Below are 17989 nucleotides of genomic sequence, written 5' to 3'. Positions count from 1 at the left end.
AGAAGGGGTAGGGGTCCAGGGGCTCAAAGGGAAGGAAGGTAATTCACAGGAAGAATGGAAAGAATAAATGTGTGGTAAACAAATGTTTGCTGGGCCACCCAGAAACAATGCTACATAATATTTTTCCTAAGCCTTCTGTTTTTAAAAAATAATCAGCCTAAAATAATCCACATGCCAAAGACATGTTTTGGGGTGGAAAATTTTGCTCTCCTGCATCCCTCAGTCTAAACACCTCTGTTCCCGTAAACTCAGGCTCAGCCTTCAGATCTCAACAGCAGCTCCCTTCTGGGAAGTCTTCCTTGACCCCCAGACCAGATTATGCTCTCTTTGTTCTTTTCCTCCATAGAGAGATCATCACTGTAACAAATAATCATCTACCTATTATGTGTTACTATTATGTGTCTCCTCCTCCAGACCACAGGACCCTGTGGGATTATTCACCTAACATCTCTGGCAACGAATTGCGTTGGCAGATAGTGAGTGCTCATATTAGATGAATAAATGAAAGTAATTGATTCCGCCTGCTCAACCTGGGGACAGGGGCTGTGGGTGCCTTTTCCGGTAAGCTCCCTGGGACTGCTAAAAACCATCTGCTCTCATGGCAATGGAGAAAGCTAGCATAGCCTTACTAGTGTCTTTATGCTTTCATTTGTTCAATAAGTATTCATTGAGAGGCTCCCATGTGCCAGCACTATTCTAGGCATTTGGGATTTGCATAGGCAGTGAACATACACTCAAAATCCTGCCCTCATGAGATTACATTCTATACTGAGGGAGACAGAGACCGAGCAAATAAACAGGAAACATTGTTTTAAGTTGGTGGTAGAGCCAAAGGGATTTTGGGGAGCAGTGGAGGTGGGCTGCGATTTGAAATAAAATGGTTGGGAAAAGACCTTCATGAGAAAGTGATGGTTGAGCAAAGACGACCTGCATGTGGTTAATAGGGCAAGCTGTGTGGCAATCCGGTGGAGGCGTGTGCCAGATCAAATACAGGCTGCTCAGGTACATTTGAATTTGAGACGAACGTTCAATACCTTTTTTGGTATAAATATGTCCCACATTTCGTGTATTTGATGTCCCACATCAAAAATTATTCATTGGTTGTCTGAAACCCAAATATTTATAGTGAATCATTTCACTTGTTACAGTAATAATGTGTTACGATCGTTAATTTGAAAAGCATCAAACAAACTTTTAAGATAAAGAAATATGAACCACCCTTTAAGGAGTCTTTGTGCCCAAATATAAAGGTAAAGCTAAAAATCTATACCCAACCAAATGCCCTCTGAGGTAACCACTCCTCTGAGGTAACCATTAGTAATTTCCTGAATACAGCCCTCTTCCTCCTCCTCTGCTACATGTAAACACGTGTATTAGCGTCCTAGGGGTGTTGTAAAAACGTTCTACAGACTGGGTGTCTTTTTTTTTTTTAATGTTTATTTTATTTATTTTGAGAGAGTGAGAGAAAGAGGGAGCATGAGCAGGGGAAGGACAGAGAGAGAGAGAGAGAGCACGAGCAGGGGAAGGGCAGAGAGAGAGAGAGAGAGAGAGAAAGAATCCCAAGCAGGCTCCACATTCAGCAGGGAGTGGACACAGTGCTTGATTCTACAAACCATGAGATCGTGACCTGAGCCAAAATCAAGAGTTGGACGCTCCACCTATTGAGCCACCCAGGCGCACCCCCCCCCCCCCTCCACCCCGGGTGTCTTAAAGAACAGACATCTATTTTTACGGTTCTGGAGTCTGGATGTCCAAGATCAAGGTGTCAGCAGGACCATGCTCTCTCTCTGATGACTGTAGGGGAAGACCCTTCTTTGCCTTTTCCAACCTCTGAGAGCCCCGGGACATTTCTTGGTTTATGGCAGCATGACGTCTATTTCTGATTTCATCTTTATGTCTTATTCGTTCTCTTCCAAATTTCTCTCTTCTTAAAAAGATACTGTCATTGGGTTAGGGCCCACCCTAATCCAGGCTGACTTCATCTTAATTACATCTGTTTCCAAAGAGGATCACACATTCACAGGTACTAGGGATTAGGACTTCAACATACCTTTTCGGAGGACACAATTCACCCACAACACTCAGCTTCAAGGACTCCAAACCATCCTAGGTTGTTGAATTTTTTGGTGGCAAGGGGGTAACTTAAGAATTGCTGTAGGGGCACCTGGGTGGCTCAGTCGGTTAAGCATCTGGCTCTTGATCTTGGCTCAGGTCATGATCTTGCTATTCATGAGTTCGAGCCCCCCATCAGGCTCTGAGCTGATGTCATGGAGCCTGCCTGTGATTCTTTGTTTCCCTCTCTCTCTGCCCTTCCCCTATTTGTGCTCTGTCAAAAAAAAAAGACAAAGACAAAGACAAAGACAAAGACAAAGACAAAGACAAAGACAAAGACAAAAAGACACCATTCCCCAGATCAAACTACAGAACATTTCTAGCACTCCAGAAGGCAGTGCAGTGTTCCATCCCAGTCATTCACTGCAGCGTTGGGGAATCAAGACCACCCTCACATCTGACACTAGTTGCAAGTTTGGAGGTCCTTAAGACAACCCTCAGTTTCAATAAATCACTAGGAGGACTCACAGAAATCACTGAAAGGTGTTATATTCGTGGGTACGGTTTACTACAGCCAACAGACACGGATTACAATCAGCCAAAGGGAGAGGGACATAGGGCAGAGTCCAGGAGAGTTCCATGTATGGCAAGTTCCAGCTGTCTTCTCCCCACAGAGTCACGGGCAGTGCTAACTTCTCCCAGGGACAATGGGCAACACTACACACTGAGTTTCACGAACCAGAGAATCTTACCTGAGCCTTGGTGTCCAGAGAGTTTGTATAGGGGATTGGTCATGTTGTTATGACTGACTGACCACCTGCATGGCTGACCTTAGCCTCCAGTCCCTCCCAAGGTCAATCTGATATTGCACAGCCAAAAGCCCCCAGCATAAATCACATCGTTAGAGTATGCCAGTATGGCTTAGCCCAAGGCTCCCCCAAGATAAACAAATATGCTTTTACTAGGCAGGACATTCTAAGAGTTTAGAGATCACCTCCCAGGAGCTAAGGGCCAAGGCCAGATCTCTCCTTAGGTAAGGTTAGTTCTTTATTACATATTAACCTTCCCAAAGGGAACTACAATTCTGACCTCTATTTCCATAGGTTTTCCTGTTTTTTGTTTTTTTTTTTATATTTATTTTTGAGAGAGAGGGAGAGAGAGAGAGCACGGGAGGGGACAGAGAATCTGAAGTGGGCTCTGAGCTGAGAGCAGAGAGCCTGATGTGGGGCTCAAAGTCATGAACTGTGAGATCATGACCTGAGCCAAAGTCGGACACTTAACTGACTGAGCCACCCATATTACATAGTGTATTCATGTAATAAAAAAAAAAGGATTAGTGCTGGCGCTTTGGTAGAGCACTCGTTGGTAGGGCACGCTACTCTTGATTTCCAGGTTGTGAGTTTGAGCCTCATGTTGGGCATAGAGTTTCTTTTTTTAAAGTAAAAACAAAAAAGGACTAGTTCTCACTCTGCTCGTTGTTGCAACAATCATCGCTCGTCTGGATCCCAGCAACTGCATCCAGTTCGACCCCTACTCCACCTATAGTTAGTCTAGTCTCAGTACAGAAAACAAAGTGGTCCTGAGTCAGGGCATAACACTTTTTGGTTCAAAATCCTCTAATGGCTTCCTATTTCATTCAGAGTAAAAGGCAAGGACAGTACTATGGCTTATAAGGCCCCAGGTGGTAGGACCCTCACCTGTCTCTAGGACCCCATTTCCTGCAGTTTTTTTTTTCTTTTTTCTAATTCACACCACTCTAGTCACACAATCTCTGTGGTTATGTCTCCTTCCTCATTCCTATTCTTGCTTATTTTTACATGTGCTCTTTTTTTTCCCCCCTTAATTGGGCTCATAAAAAGTTAACCTATTTTATTGGTCTTTTCATAGTTGTAGCTTGGATTTATTGATCACTGGTTTCCTCCTTCTCCTCCTCCTCTTTCTCCTCCTTTTCCTTCTTTGGTTTGTTTTCTGCTCTATTCTCAGCCTATTATTTATTAATCCTTTTCTCCTTCTTTTTCCTTCTTTTTTTTTCTTAATATGATTGTTATGGAAGGTGGTCTGGATCACCCGGTGGAAGAACCAAGCGGCACTTGGAGATCTTGGAAGGCAGGAGGTTTAGTTTACAATGGTGGGCTCAGAGAAGATCAATTTCCAGAGGTCTGAGCCCAAAGCATCAACAGAGGGGACAATTTATAATCTGTTACTTCCGCATTCCTCATTAGTAGTAATTTGGGACTAGTGGCAAGCAGGGTGGGAAGAAGAAACGGAAGGGGAGTCTTCAGGCAAGGACTGGAATTTCCCTACCAGTACTGATTGGCCATTTTATAACAGATTTTTTTCCCACCATCATGATAGTTATTTTCCATGTGATTTTTCTTCTTTGTCATTTTCTTTAGCAATGAAATAAATTTAACTTAGAGCCTGATGTGGGGCTTGAACTCATGAGCTATGAGATCATGACCTGAGCTGCAGTTGGATGCTTAACCAACTGAGCCACCAAGGCATCCCTGCTCCAATCCACTTTTGGTGCGTCCTACAAGTTTTGGTAAAGGTATTCTCCTTGCATATTACTTACAATGTAATTTATAATTTCACAGTTGATACATTGTAGAGGAGGGAAAAAACTCTTCCTCTAACCTCTTAGGTTCAGTAGGTGGGGCCAGTAAATCAAACTGATAAAAGACAGGGGCGCCTGGGTGGCTCAGTCGGTTAAGCAGCTGACTTCGGCTGAGGTCATGATCTCTCAGTCCGTGAGTTCGAGCCCCGCATCGGGCTCTGTGCTGACAGCTCAGAGCCTGGAGCCTGTTTCAGATTCTGTGTCTCCCTCTCTCTGACCCTCCCCCGTTCATGCTCTGTCTCTCTCCGTCTCAAAAATAAATAAGGGTTAAAAAAAATAAAAAAACCAAACTGATAAAAGACAGATTGGGCGCCTGGGTGGCTCAGTTGGTTAAGCGTCCGACTTCAGCTCAGGTCGTGATCTCACAGTCCGTGAGTTCGAGCCCTGCGTCGGGGTCTGTGCTGACAGCTCAGAGCCTGGAGCCAGCTTTGGATTCTGTGTCTCCCTCTCTCTCAGCCCCTCTGCTGTTCATGCTCTGTCTCTCTTTGTCTCAAAAATAAATAAAAAAACATTAAAAAAAAAAAAACAGATTAATATGGGGGGGGGGGAACAGATTTAATTACATACCTACACACAGAAGTCCACAAGGAAACATGACTCAAGGTGCTACGGAATCAGGCTGGAACACTGGTGGAAAAACCAAGTGGCACTCAGAGACCTTGGTGGATTGGAGATTTATTTAACACCGGTGGCCTCAGAGGAGACCGTTTCTCCAAAGATCTGAGCCCTGAATCCGAGCGGGAAGGGTAATTTATAGTTATCAGCCTCCATATTTGTATGTGTGTGTGTGTGGGGTGGGGTGGGGGGTGGTGGTTTTCATGTGGCAGCAAACAAAGGAAGAACCTGGAGGAGGGGTCTCTAAGCTAGAGACCAGAGTTTGTTTTAGTCCAATCAGCCATCTTTGGTATACTTTATCCGCTTCTCCAACAAAGGAGGTAGTTATAATTTGGACCTTATATATCATCTTTACAAAAGGTGATAAAGTGTGGAGAAGAGGCTAAACCAAGAAAAAGTGGTTTGGGGCTTCTGAGGGTAAGTTATAGGGAAGTGACTCGACAATGTGTGGTAAATAAGGGCTGATTAGTAAGGTTTGTTATGCAAATAAGAGTCATCTCAGATGATAAGAGTTGCCTCATGGGGCGCCTGGGTGGCTCAGTTGGTTAAGCAGCCGACTTCGGCTCAGGTCATGATCTCCTGGTCTGTGAGTTCGAGCCCCGCGTCGGGCTCTGTGCTGACAGCTCAGAGCCTGGAGCCCGTTTCAGATTCTGTGTCTCCCTCTCTCTCTGACCCTCCCCCGTTCATGCTCTGTCTCTCTCTCTGTCTCAAAAATAAATAAAAGTTAAAAAAAAATTAAAAAAAAAAAAAAAAAAAGAGAGTTGCCTCTTACGAGTAGTTCTCTTCCCCCCATAGGAGAGGGAGACACCCTTACAAATGGAAATTTGTGTTACCCTCCCAAAGGGAAACTTACACCCTGCTCTCTGACCGAAGGATGGAGGGCAGGAAGCTATTTGCCTTCAATTCAAAACAATCCTTATGCCAAAGGGGCATATTTTGGGGTGACAAGGCTGATGCCCTTCATGTCCTTTGATCTAATAATTATTGGGGAGTATATGTCTTAATTTCCAAGTAGTTAAGATTTTCTGTTTTTTTTTTTAATGTTTTTAAATTATTTTTGAGAGAGAAACAGAGCATGAGTGGGGAGGGGCAGAAAGAGAGGGAGACACAGAATCCAAAGCAGGCTTCAGGCTCTGAGCTGTCAGCATAGAACCCATCACGGGGCTTGAACCCACAAACCGTGAGATCATGACCTGAGCTGAAGTAAGAAGCTTAACCAACTGAGCCACCCAGGCGCCCCTAGATTTTCTGTTTACGTATTATTTTTACCATGTTGGATTATCATCAGAAAAATAAGGCTGCTGCTTTTTAAAATTTGTTACTATTATTATACTTTTTTTTGCCAAAGACATGATCAATTTTTGGAAATGCTCCATGGACATATGATTTTTTCTACATGAGGGACATTTCTCTATACTTCTGTTAAATTGTATATAAATTGTATTATCTACTTTCTCTACATGGTTCACTAATTTTTATCTATTAGGCATATCTTTAGTTTTATTTATTTATTTTAGAGAGACATTGAGTGCAAGTGGGGTGAGGGGCATAGGGAGAAACAGAATATTAAGCAGGTTCCACACTCAGTGCAGCGTCCAACATGGGGCTTAATCCCCCCACCCTGGGATCTTGACCTGAGCTGAATTAAGAGTGGGACTCTCAAATGACTGAGCCACTTGGATACCCCAGGCATATTTTTAGCTTTTAAATTTTTAAAACTAAAAATATTTTTAGTTTTCGACTCTTTAAGTTGTGTAGTGTGTACAGGTTTATTACTATTAGATCGCCTTCATTAATTGTGCCTTTTATCATTACATAACACCCCTCTCTTTAGGTTGATGTTTTTTACCTTAATTTTTACTAATTTTGCTTTATTTGCTTGTAATTTCTTGGTGCCTCTTTGTCCCTTTAATTTCAACACTTATCGCCTTGTTTTATCCTTACTCGTTATCAGCATATAGCTAGGTTTGGTTTTTAACGCATTTTGACTTTTTGTCTTTCTTTAGGAGAATTCAGTCCGTTTCCTTTTCATCCTCCGGATTTTATTAACGTGCTCTTTATCTCCCCCCTCCACCCCCCCACCCCCGTTTTAATTGGTGATTTATATCTACTTTTTAAAGTTCTGCTGATTAGTATCCACATTTCTCTGATAACTATTCTCACCTCTGAAATTTACCTTCTCTACAGCTTTACTCTTCCCCAAAATAACTTGTTTAAATCAGTGTTTTTCAAACATTGAGTTCCAACCCACCAAAGGGTTGCAAAATTAATTTAGTGAATTGTGACTGAGATAGGGAAACTGAAGGGACCCCATGAAGAACTGCCTTTTTTGCTCCTTTTCCTCTTCTATTCTTGCCAAGACCCCTACCCCCACTCTACACACACCTTACAGTATGTCCTCCTTGGAAAGGTCAAGGAGTTAATGATGTCTTTGGAGTTTTCCAGCCCAATGGCATCTAAGGAGTGACCAGGTGGGGTTGTCATGAACATTTTCCCAGACCACTGTGTAATAGGTCAACTTATAAGATATCAGAAAGCTTATTGTATATAAGTTCGGCTTAAACTCACCTTTCATGAATAGTTGAGATAAAAGGCTTATGTAGTTCCCTACTAGGGTTATCAGAAATTGCTAACTGCCCTATCTCACTTCTGTGACCTCGCCTGCTTGCTAAATAGATAACTTAGGATGCAAAATGCTCCCCCACCCCCTCTACCAAGATCCGGCCTACGCAAGACCAACATGTAAAAAGTCATGTACTCACTGCCCTACAGCATCTCAGGTATCTAACTATGATTGGTCATTTTAAACCCTCTTAGGACAAAGGCCTTTAAAATTTATGGGTTCCCGCCAAAACTAACGTCTGTGTGTCACAATATAACTGGCTACCATGAAATGCTGTAGATTATAATTGGTTAACCAAAAAATGATGTATTCTGACTTGCTAAAATCCATATAAGCCCACTGTTGCCTTTGTTCGGGGCCAGTCTCTGCACTTTTCTCCTTAAGATCAGGAGATCAGGTTTGGCCCGGCCGTGAATAAAATCTTGCCTCGCTTCTATTCGGCATTTGGTGGGTTTTTTTTGATATCACCCTGTTTCACACTGATTGACCAAGACCTCTGGCTCCAGGGCATAAGTGACAGAAGGACACCAGTACACTTAACTTTGTACCTGGATGCCTGAGAAGACACATCACGGGCACCGAACCATAATCCTCAGTAAAAACCCCAGACCCCAAGCAAAGATGAGATGAGACTCCTTCTTCTTTTCTTTCCTAGTCTCCTGGACACTCTGTCTGTATTTACACATTCTCTCTATGTCTTCAATGAAGTCGGCCGTTGCTTCCTACTGGCTTGAGTTTGATTTCTATCCTGCCAGTCAGCCTGCATCATGATCACTTTTCAAAGAAAAAAAAAAAAAAGGAATTATGATAGAAAAATGTCAGAGAGCATTAAACATAGTAAGATACCTTGTTTCAAAAAAACCCGCGCCTTTGATTAAATGTATGGTGTATGTGTGCATGCACTTGTGTACTGGATTAGGATATAAAATGCATTTCTTTTCTTTTACTTTTTTAACATTTATTTATTTTTGAGAGACAGAACACAAGCAGGGGAAGGGCAGAGAGAGAGGGAGACACAGAATCCGAAGCAGGCTCCAGGCTCTGAGCTGTCAGCACAGAGCCCAAAGCAGGGCTTGAGCTCACAAACCGCGAGCATGACCTGAGCCGAAGTCAGATGCTCAACCAACTGAGCCACCCAGGTGCCCCTAAAATGCATTATTTCTTCTTCTTCTTCTTCTTCTTCTTCTTCTTCTTCTTCTTCTTCTTCTTCTTCTTCTTCTTCTTCTTAATGTTTATTTATTTTTGAGACAGAGAAACAGAGCATGAGTGGGGGAGGGGAAGAGAGAGAGGGAGACACAATCCGAAGCAGGCTCCAAGCTCTGAGCTGTCAGCACAGAGCCCGACGTGGGGCTTGAACTCACGAGCTTCGAGATCATGACCTGAGCCGAAGTTGGATGCTTAACTGAGCCACTCAGGCGCCCCGAGTTTCTACTTTTTTTTTTTTTTAAATTTTTTTTTAACGTTTATTTTTGAGACAGAGAGAGACAGAGACACAGAATCTGAAACGGGCTCCAGGCTCTGAGCTGTCAGCACAGAGCCCGACGCGGGGCTTGAACTCACGGACCGCGAGATCATGACCTGAGCTGAAGTCGGACACTCAACCGACTGAGCCACCCAGGTGCCCCCTTTTTACTTCTTAATGTATTATTTGTACAAGCATAGTAATCACATTTTGAATCAATTAGCATAATGTACTAAGTGTTTAGATCACAGGAAAAAGAACAGAGCAGATGATACAAATTTAAGGTTAACTGTTGGGGAGGACTGAAGAATTAAAGATGGCCTCCGAGAGAGGTTTTATAGTTGTTTCAGGTCCCTATTTTTATTTTCCTTAAAAAATTTTTATTATGAAAATTTTCAAGCACATAGAAAAGAAGAGTATAATGAACACTCATGAAACTAACACTTAAGATTTCACAGGTAACGTTTGGACACCATGCTTCATCTCTTTTTGTTGTTGTTGAAATACTTTAAGCAAGTTACAGGTATAATTTCTTTAAATAGTCTAGCAAGCATCTCCAAAAAATAAAGATCTTTACTATACAACCATAATAAAATTGTTCCACTTAACACATTTAACAAGAATTAAAGGGATACCTGGGTGGCTCAGTCGGCTAAGTGGCCGACTTCGGCTCAGGTCATGATCTTGCGGTCCGTGAGTTCAAGCCCCGCATCGGGCTCTGTGCTGACAGCTCAGAGCCTGGACCCTACTTTGGATTCTGTGTCTCCCTCTGTCTCTAGCCCTCCCCCATTTGTGCTCTGTCTCTCTCTGTCTTTCAAAAATGGATAAATGTTAAGAAAAAAATTTTTTTTAAAAGAATTAAAAAACTACACTGCACGGGGTGCCTGGATCGCTCTGTCAGTTAAGCCTCTGCCTTTGATTTTGGCTCGGGTCATGATCTCACGGTTCCTGAGTCCAAGCCCCACATCAGGCTCTATGCTGATAGTGTGGAACCTGCTCAGGATTCTCTCCCTCCCTCTCTCTCTCTGCCCCATCCCTGTTGTGCTCTCTCTCTCAAAAATAAGTATTTAAAAAATTTAAAAAAATATACTGCTTGGTCCATATTCAGAATACTGTAATATTCCTGATATGGCTTCTAGAGTTGTTTGATTTTTTTATTATTATTTTTAAAGTTTATTTATTTAAGTAATCTCTATACCCAACGTGGGGCTCAAACTCATGACCCCAAGATCAGCAGTTGCAGGACTATGACTTGTTGAAGAGGTCAGGACAGTTATCTTACAGAATTTCTCAACTTCTAGGTTCATCTGATTGTTTCCTCTTGATAATATATATCTTGGTCCTTTCCCCCTGTAAATTGGAAGTTAGATTGAAATCTTGATTGGGCTTGATTTTAAATATTTTGACAAGAATTGTTTCATAGGTCATGCTGTTTGCTACATATTACGTACCACATTGGTGTGTGGTTGTTGCCCTTTTTTACTGACAACGATTCTTGTGCAAAGGGTGGTAATAGTGTCCATTGGACAATTATGTGTAGGATGGGATCATAGTTTGACACCATGCAAATACAAAGTTTTCCATCAGACTTTTTAAACTAATAGTTTTGGTATCTGCTGATAATTGTGTGAATTAACCATTTCATAAAAGCTGACAAAACGTAAACTTCATTTGCTCTAAATTAATTAGGTGGCATCGTTCTCCAAAGAGCTTTCCCTCATCACGTGGGAACGTGGGAACGTTCATTACCCAGAGATACATTTCTTACTGGGAAGGCAGGGTAAATGCTTAATTCTTTCCCTTTAATTAACAATTTTCTAATAATGGATTAATGGCAATCATCTCAACTTCGGGTGGTGGGGGCCCCTTTCAGTTTGCTCCTGGGTCCCTCTGACGTAACCCCGTCTTTGAAGGCTTCTTTGCTTTTTTTCAATGTAAATATTCCCAAGCATGCCTTGTAGGTTCCCAGCTCCAAACCTGGAACCAGCCATTTCTCCAAGCGTCCCTGGTTTCTTTTTGTAAGCAATGGTATCTAGGTGTGGCTTGCTCTTTGACCTCTCATTCTTTTGGTGCGCTCATTCCATCTCTCCAAACAAGAAGAGCAGTTATAACTTTCGTTTATTTAGTGTTGCTTACACACAAGGAATTCTACATGCGTTAGTGTAACTAGTTTATGGAGAAGTTTCACACGCGAATTACGTGAAATGATTTTATTTCTTGCGTCATCCCCACCTTCCGCTGTGCCCTGATAAGCCTTCCCTCTCCTGCCTAAATGATGTTTGAGGCACCTATCATTATATTTCCATCACTTTTGGTCAGTGAAACAACCCAGTCTGATTTAACTCTTTTATTTTTCATATCTAATTCAAAGCAATCTTCCTCTTCATAGAGTAGGCTACTGGGACCTTGTGTGCAGCATGGTCTGCTAATTGACTTTCTCCTCCTTGTCCCACTTTTGGTTCTAGCTCTTTGGGTATTGGAGATGGAAAATAGAGGGTAAAAAGATGCAAACATCTTTTTTGAGGTAATTTCTTTCTTTATTGAGTTATAATTCACAGGTCATTAACTCTCCGTTTTAAAGTGTGCAATTCAGTAGTTTTTGGTATATTCACAAGGTTGCAACCATCACCCCTCATTCCAGAACATTTTCATCATGCCCCAAAGGAATGCCTCCAGTCCCCCAACCCTCCCTCTACCCTAGCCCTAGGCAACCAGTAATCTACCGTTTTCTGGACATTACATAGAAAGGAAATCATACAACATGTGGCCTTTTATTTCTGCCTATTTTCAGTTAGCATAATGTTTTCACAGTTTTCTATTCATGGCTCAATAATATTCCATTGTAATGATACATCACATCTTACTTGTCTATTCATTAGCTGGGGTGTTTCTGCTCCTTAGCTACTATGCATACCGCTGCTACAAACCTTAGTGTACAATATTTTGTGTAGATAAATGCTTAACATTCTCTTGTGTATATACATAGGGCTAGAACTGCTGGATCATATGCCGACTCTCTGTTTAACTTTTTGAGAAACTGCCATGCTGAGCGCTATTCAAAGCAATTGCATCATTTTACATGCCCAGGGGTTCCAATTCTCCACATCCTCACCAGTTCTTGGTATTGTCTGTTGCTTTGTTTTGTTTTGAAATTACAGCCATTCTAGTGAGTGTAGTATCTCAATATGGTTTTCATTTGCATTTCCCTAACGACTATTATCTTTTCCTGGGCTCATTGGCCATTTGCACATTTCTTTGGAGAAATGTCTATTCAGATCATTTGCCCATTTTTAAATTAGGTTACTTGTCTTTTTATTATTGAATTATAAGAGTTCCTTACATATTCTGGATACTAGACATTTATCAGACATATGATTTGTGAATATTTGTTTACCATTCTCTGGGTTACCTTTTTTTTTTCCTTTCTAGTGTCCTATGAAGCACAAAAGTTTAACATTTTAATGTAATTCAATTTATCTGTTTTTCCTTTTCTTGCTTGTTTTTGGTGTCATATCCAATAAACCATTGCTTAATCTGAGGAAAAGCAAATTAAGATTTATTCTTGGGGCACCTGGGTGGCTCAGTCGGTTAAGCATCTGACTCTTGACTTGTCTCAGGTCATGATCTCACGGTTCATGAGTTCGACCCCTCATAGGGCTCTCTGCTATCAACATAGAGTCTGCTTCGGAACCTCTGTTCATCCCCCCCCCTGCCCCCCCCCCCCCATGCTCTCTCTCTCTCTCTCTCTCTCGAACACAAATAAACATTAAAAAAAAAAAGATTTATTCTTGTGCTTTCCTTGGAGAGTTTTTGTTTTTGTTTAGAGAGAGAGAGAGAGAGCACAGGTGGGGGAGAGGGACAGAGGGAGGGAGAGAGAGAATCTCAAGGATCAATGCTCAGCATGGAGCCCAACGCAGGGCTCGATCTCACAACCCCAGGATCACGACCTGAGCTGAAATCAAGAGTTGGATGCTCAACCAACTGATCCCCCCAGGTGCTCCTCCTTGTAGGGTTTTATAGTTTAGATCTTACATGTAGGTTTTCAACCTACTTAGAGTCCTTTTTTTTTTTTTTTTTAAGTTTATTTATTTTTGAGATAGAGGGAGAGAATCCCAAGCAGGCTCCATGCTGTCAGCGCAGAACCCGATGTGGGGCTTGATCCCACAACAGCGAGATCATGACTTGAGCTGAAATCAAGAGTCACTTAACTGACTCAGCTACCCAGGGGCCCCAGGTTTTCCTTAATTTCTTTCAACAACGTTCAGTATTCGGAGTTCCCTCTGTCAGTGTGGAGCCTGCTTGGGATTCTTTCTCCCTCTCTCTCTCTGCCCCTCCCATGTTCTTTCTCTCTCTCAAAATAAGTAAAAGAAACTTAAAAATACCAAAACAATGTTCAGTATACAAATCTTCTACTTCTTTTGTTAAATCAGTTCTTAAGTATTTTATTTTTTTAATGTTTATCTTTAGTTTTGAGACAGAGAGAGACAGAGCATGAGTGGGGGAGGGCAGAGAGAGAGGGAGACACAGAATCCGAAGCAGGGTCCAGGCTCTGAGCTGTCAGCACAGAGCCCGACGCGGGGCTCGAACTCGTCAACTGCGAGATCATGACCTGAGCCAAAGTCGGATGCTCAACAGACTGAGCCAGCCAGGCTCCCCTTAAGTATTTTATTCTTGATGCTATTATAAATGGAATTGTTTTCTACTTAATTTTCACAACAAATGTCTTTTTACTTCACTAGGAGCAACTGGAATTCTCTGTCGGTTGCTGTTGCTGTACTTAGTAACGCTGACCGACCACAAGGCCTTCTGTGGGCAGTTATCCAAAGTGCGGATCTGTCATGGGACGCACGTGTGAGCTCTGTGACATGTGTGTGTCATACTTGTGCAGGGGCCGTGCTAATCTCTGTATCGTTCTGGTTTTGCTATGTGTGCCGTTGAAGTGCGCACTGTGTGAGTTCTCTGAAGGGCCCCACAGGTCTCCACAGAGCATGGTCTCTTGGTACAGGATATCAATCTCCAGTTCAGGGTTCCAACTTTGCCACTCACTACCCAGTGGCAGGCCCCACTACCCCACTGCCTCTTTCTGGGTTTTCCTTCTTGCAGTATGCATCCTCTTTGCGGGGGGGGGGGGGGGTGGAGGGTTCCAGAGAGATGGCTCAAATACTGGTAGCTGCCACTGTGTTTACTTGACGGTGGGGGTTTATTTTCCAGACGATGTAACTTAGCAACAAGGTATAGTAATTAAGATGTGCATTAAGGCACAGGGATGAAAGAATAACCTAACAGAATGAAAAGAGAATCCAGAATGTGTATCAAACGTAGCGTTACCCACCTTTGGGAAAAGGATAGCATTGTCGATAAAAGGTTTCAAAACAATTGGTTGTCAATTTGGGAAAAAATAAAATTAGTTTCCTACCTCACACCAGATATAAAAGTAAATTCTATGTGAAGGGGTTGCCTGGCCGGCTCAGTTGATAGAGCATGTGAAGCTTGATCTCAGGGTTATGAGTTCAAACCCTACATTGGGTGTGGAGTTTACTTAAAAACAAAAACATATCCAAAAAACACAAAGTAAATTCTACATGTGTAAAAGGCCTGAAGGTTGTAAAACCAACCAACCAAACAAAAAACCCCACCCACACTTAAAAAAAACTAGAGGGAACCAAAGGAGAATATCTTTAAGACCTTAGAATGGGGACAGATTTGTTTTTAGAAGAACAAACAATAGGGGCACCTGGATGGCTCAGTCAGTTGAATGTCTGACTCTTGATTTCTGCTTAGGTCAGGATCCCAGAGTCGTGGGATTGAGCCCTGCGTCAGGCTCCACACTGAGGGGGAGATTCTCTCTCTTTCTCTCTCTGCCTCTCTTCCCGGCTTGTGCTCGCGCTCTCTCTCTCTCTAAAAACAAAACAAAACAAACAAACAACAAAACAGTAAGTGTATACCAAAAAGAAAGGATTGATAAACCTGCTCATAAAAAGATACCATGATAAAAAAGTAAAAAATCAAATTCCAGATGGAGAGAAGAAATTGGCTGCATATAACCATGAAAGATTTATATCCTGACTATGGAAGAATTTCTAAAAATCAACAACAAAAAAACAAAGCTCGCCTGAAAAGTGGTTCAGGCAGAAAAGGAGACCCAAATCACCAGTGAACACGTGGAAAGATGCTCGGCCCCATGAGGGATCAGGGAAACAATTTAACACCATTAAGGAAATACCATTTGAGACTCTTAAAAATTCATAAAACATTAAAAACTCTGAAAATACATAGTGCGAGTATTGGACACGCTCATATTCTGCTGGTTATTTTTGAGACATGTATGTCAGGTTGAAGACATGCATATGGTAAGACCTCATAAATGTCACTAGAGAAACTTTTGCATATAAGCATCAATAGAGGGGTTTATAAAAATGTTTATATAGCAAGGTTAAAAAAAAACAAAACCCATGAAGCGCCTGGGTGGCTCAGTAGGTAAAGCGTCCGAGTTCGGCTCAGGTCATGATCTCGAGGTCCACGAGTTCAAGCCCCACGACGGGCTCTGTGCTGACAGCTCAGAGCCTGGAGCCCGTTTCAGATTCTGTGTCTCCCTCTCTCTCTGACCCTCCCCTGTTCATGCTCTGTCTCTCTCTGTCTCAAAAATAAACGTTAAAAAAAAAAATTAAAAAAAAAAAACCAGCAAATAAAACAAAACTAAAATCCTGCAAACGCACTAGATGTCCATTAATAGGAGATTAGAGAAATGTCAAAACATTCATATAGTAGAATACCATAGAGTAGTTAAAATAACCTAACACTCCAGCTATCCTATTTATCCATAAGATATATCTCAAAAACACAGTGTTGAGAAGGGGGGGGGGGTGAGTTGCAGAAAGATATATACAATATGATAGCATTTATATAAAACTTAAAATATGAAAATAATACTTACAGATGTTAGTATTAGTATCACTTATGGATATGTTCATATGTAGGAAAAACACAAGAACAGGTATGAACATGTAAGTGCCAAATTCAGGAGGGAGAGGTAGAAATGGGGTCAGGTGGGGCAACACGAGAAATTCATCATAGTTTCTATTCTTTTTTGTATGCCCGATAGTTCATTAAATGCAAACAGTTACAAAATAACTCCCAGTGTTGTGAGATAGCCCTGAATTCAAGTTTCTGTAAACTGCTTTCTTCTGTTCTAATTTTAGTGTACTGCTTCTAAAAAAGGTTGTCAGCTCTCAGGCTGGAGACACAATCAGTTTTGAACTTTAACCTCATGACTAAGACTCTCCTTCGTCTTGGGGAAGCCAATGACTTGCTTCTAGTTAGCAAGTCTGTACAGGAATTTCTTCCCACTTTATAAATCAGTGTTTTCTTTTCAAAATATTTCAGCCTGTTTGCCCAATTTTCAGAGAAAGGGGTATTCAGTAGCTGGCTATAGGCTACGTTCTGGAAGAGGGTCCAAATGTTCTTGTCTGCCAGCTGTAAGCCTACTGAAATGGGGTCAGGATCACCCAGATCTAGTTCTGAATCTGCCACTAACCAGGACTGCAAGACTGTAAGTGAGTCTCCGGTTTTCTGTGGCCTCCAGTTTTCTCAGTCAAATAAGGGTGGTTGATGAAATGATCTGTAAGGTACCTTCTCAATCCAACCTTCTGTGATTCTCGGGCAGATTCTGAGGCTTTGTCAAAAAATTCCTTGGCTCTAAAATTTTTCTCTTCTATCATTTCCACCAAGTTGGTTGGATAAATACTGATGAACTCAAATCTCTGGACAGCTTTTAGGGATGCTAGATTTTTCATTTGCCCAAGTTGAAAGTTCAGGGTTAGATTACCCCACTTGCCATTAGGCAAATGTCCTGGCTTCTCATCTAGGTACAGATGAGCCTTATCTTTGTAATTTATACCAGCAGTTGTCTGGTAAATCCCTTAGAAGTGGTTGGTAATCTCTTTGTAGTAAAATTTTCCTTCTTTCCCCCTGCTTGGCACCAAGAGGAATCTAATTTATTCTCTGAGGTATGATGCAAATACTTTTTGTTTAAATTGAGATACTGTGTTATCGATGAACAAAGAGTCCTGATTGATAAGGTATGATCTTGCCTTCTTAATTTATATAAGTGTAAAATATTAAGTTCTGTGAGATTTAAGAACTGTCGGCTTCTAGTCAAACCTGTTAGTTTCAAGAGTTGGCAACTACCTGTGGCAATCAGGAATTACAGGTTGAAAGCAACTACCGTCAGTTTAATTCACGTGGTGTTTGAATTCAAAAGAAGACTGGTAAGTGCAATTTAAATATTACACAGTTAATAGCAGGGAGGGTGCCTAACCCCAGATGACTCAGAATGCCAGTGCAGTGTGGTAGATGACCAGAGAAGTGCAGTCAAGTGCATGAGACAGAGGAGTTCGTAGAAGAGTTCTATACCTAAATCACACACGCGCAAAGGCAGATTTTGGGAACTGAGAAAATCAAAATACATTTGAGGATATTGGTTTAGTGACTGTGAACAACTCGTATTGTGTATGCTATGATTTACTTAGAAATTAGATGAAGCAATAAGGAAAACTAGAACACATGGCATGAATAGAAGGAGATTATCTGAAAAGGAGAAAAAGGATTTGAATCACTGCAA

The 17989-nt window shown here is 41.7% G+C and overlaps 1 non-coding gene across 1 annotated transcript; it reads right to left on the bottom strand.

The window, feature by feature from the left end:
• Nucleotides 1–14212: 14212 nt before the first annotated feature.
• Nucleotides 14213–14316, bottom strand: LOC128772720 (U6 spliceosomal RNA). Its single transcript, XR_008416881.1, has one exon. It is a non-coding gene; the product is annotated as a U6 spliceosomal RNA (small nuclear RNA).
• Nucleotides 14317–17989: the final 3673 nt, after the last annotated feature.

Source organism: Panthera pardus, unplaced genomic scaffold, assembly GCF_024362965.1.
Source record: "Panthera pardus isolate Hobbes unplaced genomic scaffold, ASM2436296v1 HiC_scaffold_10, whole genome shotgun sequence".
In the NCBI taxonomy this organism is placed as follows: domain Eukaryota; kingdom Metazoa; phylum Chordata; class Mammalia; order Carnivora; family Felidae; genus Panthera; species Panthera pardus.
Note: the sequence above shows the minus strand (reverse complement) of the source record. Positions and strands in the feature narration are given on the sequence as shown.